Source organism: Taudactylus pleione, unplaced genomic scaffold (assembly GCF_031769625.1).
Source record: "Taudactylus pleione unplaced genomic scaffold, aTauple2 ptg000109l, whole genome shotgun sequence".
NCBI classification, from domain to species: Eukaryota; Metazoa; Chordata; class Amphibia; order Anura; family Myobatrachidae; genus Taudactylus; species Taudactylus pleione.
In genome coordinates this window covers 13,747,501-13,759,160 of record NW_028284511.1, presented here as the reverse complement: position 1 = coordinate 13,759,160, position 11,660 = coordinate 13,747,501, and the positions used below count along the sequence as shown (strand labels likewise).

Below are 11,660 nucleotides of genomic sequence, written 5' to 3'. Positions count from 1 at the left end.
AATCCTACATTTTAAATTGACATATTAGTGTTAAAGTATAATGAAAACCAAAGTTGAAGTGTTCCTTTATAAGGCAGGAGGATAAAATATTTTGTTTTATGTTAACCTGGCCTCTCTCCTACAGCTCTTTAAGAAGGAAAGTAATACATTCCTAGTCCATTATAGACGACTACAACTGCTTTTCCAAGTTTTGTGACTGTCTTGATGCAATCTTGAAGTACCTTAAGATGACCATAAACACAACAATTGTAACTGAAAAAAGTACATTTACTGGAAAAGATTTGAAATTTGCTGTATATTGTTTTTCATCCTCAACCAGACACCAAAATGTGTATAAAAACACTTAACCAAATGGTCTCATAGCTCAGGGGTTAGAGCACTGGTCTTGTAAACCAGGTGTCATGAGTTCACTGGGGCCTAATGCTTCATTGTTGTTACAGCTGCTAAAACTTAAGATGCAGCACCCTATATTGCAATACTCTGCTTTAGTACACTAAATGAAAAGATGATGAATATACACACTTGTATAGCCAAATTAGAAAGAGACATATCACATTCAGTCTAATCTATTGACTGGTTTCAAGAAAATATTTGTGTTATCTTTTATTGGACCAATTTCCTTCAAACTGATACTCCTAACATGGTTATTCACTATCATTATAAAATTAATATAAAAGATTTCCAATTATTTTACTTTAAAAAGAGCATTAAAGCACATATCAAGATGCATTGCATAGAGCAGATTTCATTTTGCTCAATTGATACCAATATTTTGAACTGATACATAGGTGTCAATAGATATAACTGAAGGCAGATTTGAACATATAAGCATATATACTCTGCACCTGCAAGCAGACTCAGGGTAATGACCAGTAATGACTTCAAATAACTCTATAAAGATGTCCGGCTATAACATTTTGAAATAATTCCACCCTATGGATCCTAAAGTTGGAAAGCCATGGAAAGTATGACCAATTTTGTATCTGTATTATATACACTCCACACTAACATAAGAAAGCTCATTTTAAAATGCATTTAAATAATTTGATTCAATGAGTCTACATTTGTAAAAAGTGGATTTTTGGACAAAGAGATATAATTAATAAAATCCAATGAGATATTGTATTTTATTTGCTAAAAAAAGTTAGAATTTAATTACTTTTTACAGTTGTAGAATCATTTCTATTCACCAATTTACATAGGTGTCTTCCACTGCTTCTACATGTTTTCATAAATGTCCCCATAAATAATACAGTAAAGGAGTCAACATGACAATAAATAGGACCAACTGAAAGAAAACAGTGTACATAAGCCTACATTTTAAATTGTCATATTAGTGTTAAAGTATAATGAAAACCAAAGTTGAAGTGTTCCTTTATAAAGCAGGAGGATAAAATATTTTGTTTTATGTTAACCTGGTCTCTCTCCTACAGCTCTTTAAGAAGCAAAGTAATACATTCCTAGTCCATTATAGATGACTACAACTACTTTGCCAATTTTATGTGACTGTCTTGATACAATCTTGAAGTACCTTAAGATGACCATAAACACAACAATTGTAATTGAAAAAAGTACATTTACCCGAAAAGAGTTGAAATTTGATGTATATTGTTTTCCATCCTCAACCAGAAACCAAAATGTGTATAACAACACTTAACCAAATGGCTCCATAGCTCAGGGGTTAGAGCACTGGTCTTGTAAACCAGGTGTCTTGAGTTCAACTCTCACTGGGGCCTAATTCTTCTTTATTGTTACAGCTGCTAAAACTTAATTTGCAGCACCCTATATTGCAATACTCTGCTTTAGTATGCTAAATGAGAAGATGATGAATACACACACTTGTATAGCCAAATTGGAAAGATACTTATCACATTCAGTCTAATCTATTGACTAGTTTCAAGAGCATAGTTGAAAATATTTGTGTAATCTTTTATTGGATCAATTTCCTTCAAACTGATACTGCCAGCATGGTTATTCACCATCATTGTAAAATTAATATTAAAGATTTCCAATTATTTTAATTTAAAAAGAGCATTTAAAGCACATATCAACATGCATTGCATAGAGCAGATTTCATCTTGCTCAATTGATACTGATATTTTGAACTGATATATATAGGTGACAATAGATATAACTGAAGGCTGATTTGAACATGTAAGCATATATACTCTACACGTGCAAGCAGACTCATGGTAATGACCACTAATGACTACAAATAACTCTATAAATATGTGCGGGTATAATATTTTGAAATAATTCCACCCTATGGATCCTAAAGTTGGAAAGCCATGGAAACTTTGACCAATTTTGTATCTATATTATATACACACTATCATAAAACAGCCAATTTTAAAATGCATTTAAAGAATTTGATTCAAAGTGTCTACCAGGTATACCTTAATTATAGATATTGCATATATATCAGAATAGGCCATTTGTAAAAAGTGGATTTTTGGACAATGAGATACAATTAATAAAATCCAATGACATATTGGATTTTATTTGCTAAAAAAGTTAGAAATTGCTATGAATTACTTTTTACAGTTTTAGAATCATTTCTATTCACCAATTTACATAGGTGTCTTCCACTACTTCTACATGTTTTCATAAATGTCCCCATAAATAATACAGTAAAGGAATCAACATGACAATAAATAGGACCAACTGAAAGAAAACAGTATACATAATCCTACATTTTAAATTGTCATATTAGTGTTAAAGTATAATGAAAACCAAAGTTGAAGTGTTCCTTTATAATGCAGGAGGATAAAATATTTTGTTTTATGTTAACCTTGCCTCTCTCCTACAGCTCTTTAAGAAGGAAAGTAATACATTCCTATTCCATTATAGATGACTACAACTGCTTTTCCATGTTTTGTGACTGTCTTGATGCAATCTTGAAGTACCTTAAGATGACCATAAACACAACAATTGTAACTGAAAAAAGTACATTTACTGGAAAAGATTTGAAATTTGCTGTATATTGTTTTCCATCCTCAACCAGACACCAAAATGTGTATAAAAACACTTAACCAAATGGTCTCATAGCTCAGGGGTTAGAGCACTGGTCTTGTAAACCAGGTGTCATGAGTTCACTGGGGCCTAATGCTTCATTGTTGTTACAGCTGCTAAAACTTAAGATGCAGCACCCTATATTGCAATACTCTGCTTTAGTACACTAAATTAAAAGATGATGAATATACACACTTGTATAGCCAAATTAGAAAGAGACATATCACATTCAGTCTAATCTATTGACTGATTTCAAGAAAATATTTGTGTTATCTTTTATTGGACCAATTTCCTTCAAACTGATACTCCTTACATGGTTATTCACTATCATTATCAAATTAATATAAAAGATTTCCAATTATTTTACTTTAAAAAGAGCATTAAAGCACATATCAAGATGCATTGCATAGAGCAGATTTCATTTTGCTCAATTGATACCGATATTTTGAACTGATACATAGGTGCCAATAGATATAACTGAAGGCAGATTTGAACATATAAGCATATATACTCTGCACCTGCAAGCAGACTCAGGGTAATGACCAGTAATGACTTCAAATAACTCTATAAAGATGTCCGGCTATAACATTTTGAAATGATTCCACCCTATGGATCCTAAAGTTGGAAAGCCATGGAAAGTATGACCAATTTTGTATCTGTATTATATACACTCCACACTAACATAAGAAAGCTCACTTTAAAATGCATTTAAATAATTTGATTCAATGTGTCTACATTTGTAAAAAGTGGATTTTTGGACAAAGAGATATAATTAATAAAATCCAATGAGATATTGTATTTTATTTGCTAAAAAAAGTTAGAATTGAATTACTTTTTACAGTTGTAGAATCATTTCTATTCACCAATTTACATAGGTGTCTTCCACTACTTCTACATGGTTTCATAAATGTCCCCATAAATAATACAGTAAATGAGTCAACATGACAATAAATAGGACCAACTGAAAGAAAACAGTATACATAAGCCTACATTTTAAATTGTCATATTAGTGTTAAAGTATAATGAAAACCAAAGTTAAAGAGTTCCTTTATAAGGCAGGAGGATAAAATATTTTGTTTTATGTTAACCTGGCCTCTCTCCTACAGCTCTTTAAGAAGCAAAGTAATAAATTCCAAGTCCATTATAGATGACTACAACTACTTTGCCAATTTTTGTGACTGTCTTGATGCAATCTTGAAGTACCTTAAGATGACCATAAACACAACAATTGTAACTGAAAAAAGTACATTTACCGGAAAAGATTTGAAATTTGCTGTATATTGTTTTCCATCCTCAACCAAACACCAAAATGTGTATAAAAACACTTAACCAAATGGTCTCATAGCTCAGGGGTTAGAGCACTGGTCTTGTAAACCAGATGTCATGAGTTCACTGGGGCCGAATGCTTCATTGTTGTTACAGCTGCTAAAACTTAAGATGCAGCACCCTATATTGCAATACTCTGCTTTAGTACACTAAATGAAAAGATGATGAATATACACACTTGTATAGCCAAATTAGAAAGAGACATATCACATTCAGTCTAATCTATTGACTGGTTTCAAGAAAATATTTGTGTTATCTTTTATTGGACCAATTTCCTTCAAACTGATACTCCTAACATGGTTATTCACTATCATTATAAAATTAATATAAAAGATTTCCAATTATTTTACTTTAAAAAGAGCATTAAAGCACATATCAAGATGCATTGCATAGAGCAGATTTCATTTTGCTCAATTGATACCGATATTTTGAACTGATACATAGGTGCCAATAGATATAACTGAAGGCAGATTTGAACATATAAGCATATATACTCTGCACCTGCAAGCAGACTCAGGGTAATGACCAGTAATGACTTCAAATAACTCTATAAAGATGTCCGGCTATAACATTTCGAAATGATTCCACCCTATGGATCCTAAAGTTGGAAAGCCATGGAAAGTATGACCAATTTTGTATCTGTATTATATACACTCCACACTAACATAAGAAAACTCATTTTAAAATGCATTTAAATAATTTGATTCAAAGTGTCTACATTTGTAAAAAGTGGATTTTTGGACAAAGAGATATAATTAATAAAATCCAATGAGATATTGTATTTTATTTGCTAAAAAAAGTTAGACTTTAATTACTTTTTACAGTTGTAGAATCATTTCTATTCACCAATTTACATAGGTGTCTTCCACTACTTCTACATGTTTTCATAAATGTCCCCATAAATAATACAGTAAAGGAGTCAACATGACAATAAATAGGACCAACTGAAAGAAAACAGTATACATAAGCCTACATTTTAAATTGTCATATTAGTGTTAAAGTATAATGAAAACCAAAGTTGAAGTGTTCCTTTATAAAGCAGGAGGATAAAATATTTTGTTTTATGTTAACCTGGCCTCTCTCCTACAGCTCTTTAAGAAGCAAAGTAATACATTCCTAGTCCATTATAGACGACTACAACTACTTTGCCAATTTTATGTGACTGTCTTGATACAATCTTGAAGTACCTTAAGATGACCATAAACACAACAATTGTAATTGAAAAAAGTACATTTACCCGAAAAGATTTGAAATTTGATGTATATTGTTTTCCATCCTCAACCAGAAACCAAAATGTGTATAACAACACTTAACCAAATGGCTCCATAGCTCAGGGGTTAGAGCACTGGTCTCGTAAACCAGGTGTCATGAGTTCAACTTTCACAGGGGCCTAATTCTTCTTTATTGTTACAGCTGCTAAAACTTAATTTGCAGCACCCTATATTGCAATACTCTGCTTTAGTATGCTAAATGAGAAGATGATGAATACACACACTTGTATAGCCAAATTGGCAAGACACTTATCACATTCAGTCTAATCTATTGACTAGTTTCAAGAGCATAGTTGAAAATATTTGTGTAATCTTTTATTGGATCAATTTCCTTCAAACTGATACTGCCAGCATGGTTATTCACCATCATTGTAAAATTAATATTAAAGATTTCCAATTATTTTAATTTAAAAAGAGCATTTAAAGCACATATCAACATGCATTGCATAGAGCAGATTTCATCTTGCTCAATTGATACTGATATTTTGAACTGATATACATAGGTGACAATAGATATAACTGAAGGCTGATTTGAACATGTAAGCATATATACTCTACATGTGCAAGCAGACTCATGGTAATGACCACTAATGACTACAAATAACTCTATAAATATGTGCGGGTATAATATTTTGAAATAATTCCACCCTATGGATCCTAAAGTTGGAAAGCCATGGAAACTTTGACCAATTTTGTATCTATATTATATACACACTATCATAAAACAGCCAATTTTAAAATGCATTTAAAGAATTTGATTCAAAGTGTCTACCAGGTATACCTTAATTATAGATATTGCATATATATCAGAATAGGCCATTTGTAAAAAGTGGATTTTTGGACAATGAGATACAATTAATAAAATCCAATGACATATTGGTTTTTATTTGCTAAAAAAGTTAGAAATTGCTATGAATTACTTTTTACAGTTTTAGAATCATTTCTATTCACCAATTTACATAGGTGTCTTCCACTACTTCTACATGTTTTCATAAATGTCCCCATAAATAATACAGTAAAGAAATCAACATCACAATAAATAGGACCAAGTGAAAGAAACAGTATACATAATCCTACATTTTAAATTGACATATTAGTGTTAAAGTATAATGAAAACCAAAGTTGAAGTGTTCCTTTATAAGGCAGGAGGATAAAATATTTTGTTTTATGTTAACCTGGCCTCTCTCCTACAGCTCTTTAAGAAGGAAAGTAATACATTCCTAGTCCATTATAGACGACTACAACTGCTTTTCCAAGTTTTGTGACTGTCTTGATGCAATCTTGAAGTACCTTAAGATGACCATAAACACAACAATTGTAACTGAAAAAAGTACATTTACTGGAAAAGATTTGAAATTTGCTGTATATTGTTTTCCATCCTCAACCAGACACCAAAATGTGTCTAAAAACACTTAACCAAATGGTCTCATAGCTCAGGGTTTAGAGCACTGGTCTTGTAAACCAGGTGTCATGAGTTCACTGGGGCCTAATGCTTCATTGTTGTTACAGCTGCTAAAACTTAAGATGCAGCACCCTATATTGCAATACTCTGCTTTAGTACACTAAATTAAAAGATGATGAATATACACACTTGTATAGCCAAATTAGAAAGAGACATATCACATTCAGTCTAATCTATTGACTGATTTCAAGAAAATATTTGTGTTATCTTTTATTGGACCAATTTCCTTCAAACTGATACTCCTTACATGGTTATTCACTATCATTATCAAATTAATATAAAAGATTTCCAATTATTTTACTTTAAAAAGAGCATTAAAGCACATATCAAGATGCATTGCATAGAGCAGATTTCATTTTGCTCAATTGATACCGATATTTTGAACTGATACATAGGTGCCAATAGATATAACTGAAGGCAGATTTGAACATATAAGCATATATACTCTGCACCTGCAAGCAGACTCAGGGTAATGACCAGTAATGACTTCAAATAACTCTATAAAGATGTCCGGCTATAACATTTTGAAATGATTCCACCCTATGGATCCTAAAGTTGGAAAGCCATGGAAAGTATGACCAATTTTGTATCTGTATTATATACACTCCACACTAACATAAGAAAGCTCACTTTAAAATGCATTTAAATAATTTGATTCAATGTGTCTACATTTGTAAAAAGTGGATTTTTGGACAAAGAGATATAATTAATAAAATCCAATGAGATATTGTATTTTATTTGCTAAAAAAAGTTAGAATTGAATTACTTTTTACAGTTGTAGAATCATTTCTATTCACCAATTTACATAGGTGTCTTCCACTACTTCTACATGTTTTCATAAATGTCCCCATAAATAATACAGTAAATGAGTCAACATGACAATAAATAGGACCAACTGAAAGAAAACAGTATACATAAGCCTACATTTTAAATTGTCATATTAGTGTTAAAGTATAATGAAAACCAAAGTTAAAGAGTTCCTTTATAAGGCAGGAGGATAAAATATTTTGTTTTATGTTAACCTGGCCTCTCTCCTACAGCTCTTTAAGAAGCAAAGTAATAAATTCCTAGTCCATTATAGATGACTACAACTACTTTGCCAATTTTTGTGACTGTCTTGATGCAATCTTGAAGTACCTTAAGATGACCATAAACACAACAATTGTAACTGAAAAAAGTACATTTACCGGAAAAGATTTGAAATTTGCTGTATATTGTTTTCCATCCTCAACCAAACACCAAAATGTGTATAAAAACACTTAACCAAATGGTCTCATAGCTCAGGGGTTAGAGCACTGGTCTTGTAAACCAGATGTCATGAGTTCACTGGGGCCGAATGCTTCATTGTTGTTACAGCTGCTAAAACTTAAGATGCAGCACCCTATATTGCAATACTCTGCTTTAGTACACTAAATGAAAAGATGATGAATATACACACTTGTATAGCCAAATTAGAAAGAGACATATCACATTCAGTCTAATCTATTGACTGGTTTCAAGAAAATATTTGTGTTATCTTTTATTGGACCAATTTCCTTCAAACTGATACTCCTAACATGGTTATTCACTATCATTATAAAATTAATATAAAAGATTTCCAATTATTTTACTTTAAAAAGAGCATTAAAGCACATATCAAGATGCATTGCATAGAGCAGATTTCATTTTGCTCAATTGATACCGATATTTTGAACTGATACATAGGTGCCAATAGATATAACTGAAGGCAGATTTGAACATATAAGCATATATACTCTGCACCTGCAAGCAGACTCAGGGTAATGACCAGTAATGACTTCAAATAACTCTATAAAGATGTCCGGCTATAACATTTCGAAATGATTCCACCCTATGGATCCTAAAGTTGGAAAGCCATGGAAAGTATGACCAATTTTGTATCTGTATTATATACACTCCACACTAACATAAGAAAACTCATTTTAAAATGCATTTAAATAATTTGATTCAAAGTGTCTACATTTGTAAAAAGTGGATTTTTGGACAAAGAGATATAATTAATAAAATCCAATGAGATATTGTATTTTATTTGCTAAAAAAAGTTAGACTTTAATTACTTTTTACAGTTGTAGAATCATTTCTATTCACCAATTTACATAGGTGTCTTCCACTACTTCTACATGTTTTCATAAATGTCCCCATAAATAATACAGTAAAGGAGTCAACATGACAATAAATAGGACCAACTGAAAGAAAACAGTATACATAAGCCTACATTTTAAATTGTCATATTAGTGTTAAAGTATAATGAAAACCAAAGTTGAAGTGTTCCTTTATAAAGCAGGAGGATAAAATATTTTGTTTTATGTTAACCTGGCCTCTCTCCTACAGCTCTTTAAGAAGCAAAGTAATACATTCCTAGTCCATTATAGACGACTACAACTACTTTGCCAATTTTATGTGACTGTCTTGATACAATCTTGAAGTACCTTAAGATGACCATAAACACAACAATTGTAATTGAAAAAAGTACATTTACCCGAAAAGATTTGAAATTTGATGTATATTGTTTTCCATCCTCAACCAGAAACCAAAATGTGTATAACAACACTTAACCAAATGGCTCCATAGCTCAGGGGTTAGAGCACTGGTCTCGTAAACCAGGTGTCATGAGTTCAACTTTCACAGGGGCCTAATTCTTCTTTATTGTTACAGCTGCTAAAACTTAATTTGCAGCACCCTATATTGCAATACTCTGCTTTAGTATGCTAAATGAGAAGATGATGAATACACACACTTGTATAGCCAAATTGGCAAGACACTTATCACATTCAGTCTAATCTATTGACTAGTTTCAAGAGCATAGTTGAAAATATTTGTGTAATCTTTTATTGGATCAATTTCCTTCAAACTGATACTGCCAGCATGGTTATTCACCATCATTGTAAAATTAATATTAAAGATTTCCAATTATTTTAATTTAAAAAGAGCATTTAAAGCACATATCAACATGCATTGCATAGAGCAGATTTCATCTTGCTCAATTGATACTGATATTTTGAACTGATATACATAGGTGACAATAGATATAACTGAAGGCTGATTTGAACATGTAAGCATATATACTCTACATGTGCAAGCAGACTCATGGTAATGACCACTAATGACTACAAATAACTCTATAAATATGTGCGGGTATAATATTTTGAAATAATTCCACCCTATGGATCCTAAAGTTGGAAAGCCATGGAAACTTTGACCAATTTTGTATCTATATTATATACACACTATCATAAAACAGCCAATTTTAAAATGCATTTAAAGAATTTGATTCAAAGTGTCTACCAGGTATACCTTAATTATAGATATTGCATATATATCAGAATAGGCCATTTGTAAAAAGTGGATTTTTGGACAATGAGATACAATTAATAAAATCCAATGACATATTGGTTTTTATTTGCTAAAAAAGTTAGAAATTGCTATGAATTACTTTTTACAGTTTTAGAATCATTTCTATTCACCAATTTACATAGGTGTCTTCCACTACTTCTACATGTTTTCATAAATGTCCCCATAAATAATACAGTAAAGAAATCAACATCACAATAAATAGGACCAAGTGAAAGAAACAGTATACATAATCCTACATTTTAAATTGACATATTAGTGTTAAAGTATAATGAAAACCAAAGTTGAAGTGTTCCTTTATAAGGCAGGAGGATAAAATATTTTGTTTTATGTTAACCTGGCCTCTCTCCTACAGCTCTTTAAGAAGGAAAGTAATACATTCCTAGTCCATTATAGACGACTACAACTGCTTTTCCAAGTTTTGTGACTGTCTTGATGCAATCTTGAAGTACCTTAAGATGACCATAAACACAACAATTGTAACTGAAAAAAGTACATTTACTGGAAAAGATTTGAAATTTGCTGTATATTGTTTTCCATCCTCAACCAGACACCAAAATGTGTCTAAAAACACTTAACCAAATGGTCTCATAGCTCAGGGTTTAGAGCACTGGTCTTGTAAACCAGGTGTCATGAGTTCACTGGGGCCTAATGCTTCATTGTTGTTACAGCTGCTAAAACTTAAGATGCAGCACCCTATATTGCAATACTCTGCTTTAGTACACTAAATTAAAAGATGATGAATATACACACTTGTATAGCCAAATTAGAAAGAGACATATCACATTCAGTCTAATCTATTGACTGATTTCAAGAAAATATTTGTGTTATCTTTTATTGGACCAATTTCCTTCAAACTGATACTCCTTACATGGTTATTCACTATCATTATCAAATTAATATAAAAGATTTCCAATTATTTTACTTTAAAAAGAGCATTAAAGCACATATCAAGATGCATTGCATAGAGCAGATTTCATTTTGCTCAATTGATACCGATATTTTGAACTGATACATAGGTGCCAATAGATATAACTGAAGGCAGATTTGAACATATAAGCATATATACTCTGCACCTGCAAGCAGACTCAGGGTAATGACCAGTAATGACTTCAAATAACTCTATAAAGATGTCCGGCTATAACATTTTGAAATGATTCCACCCTATGGATCCTAAAGTTGGAAAGCCATGGAAAGTATGACCAATTTTGTATCTGTAT

At 31.5% G+C, this 11,660-nt stretch overlaps 1 non-coding gene across 1 annotated transcript; it reads left to right on the top strand.

Moving 5' to 3' along the window:
- The first annotated feature begins 1,663 nt into the window (after nucleotides 1-1,663).
- Nucleotides 1,664-1,736, top strand: TRNAT-UGU (transfer RNA threonine (anticodon UGU)). The gene has a single exon. It is a non-coding gene; the product is annotated as a tRNA-Thr (tRNA).
- The last annotated feature ends 9,924 nt before the right edge of the window (nucleotides 1,737-11,660 follow it).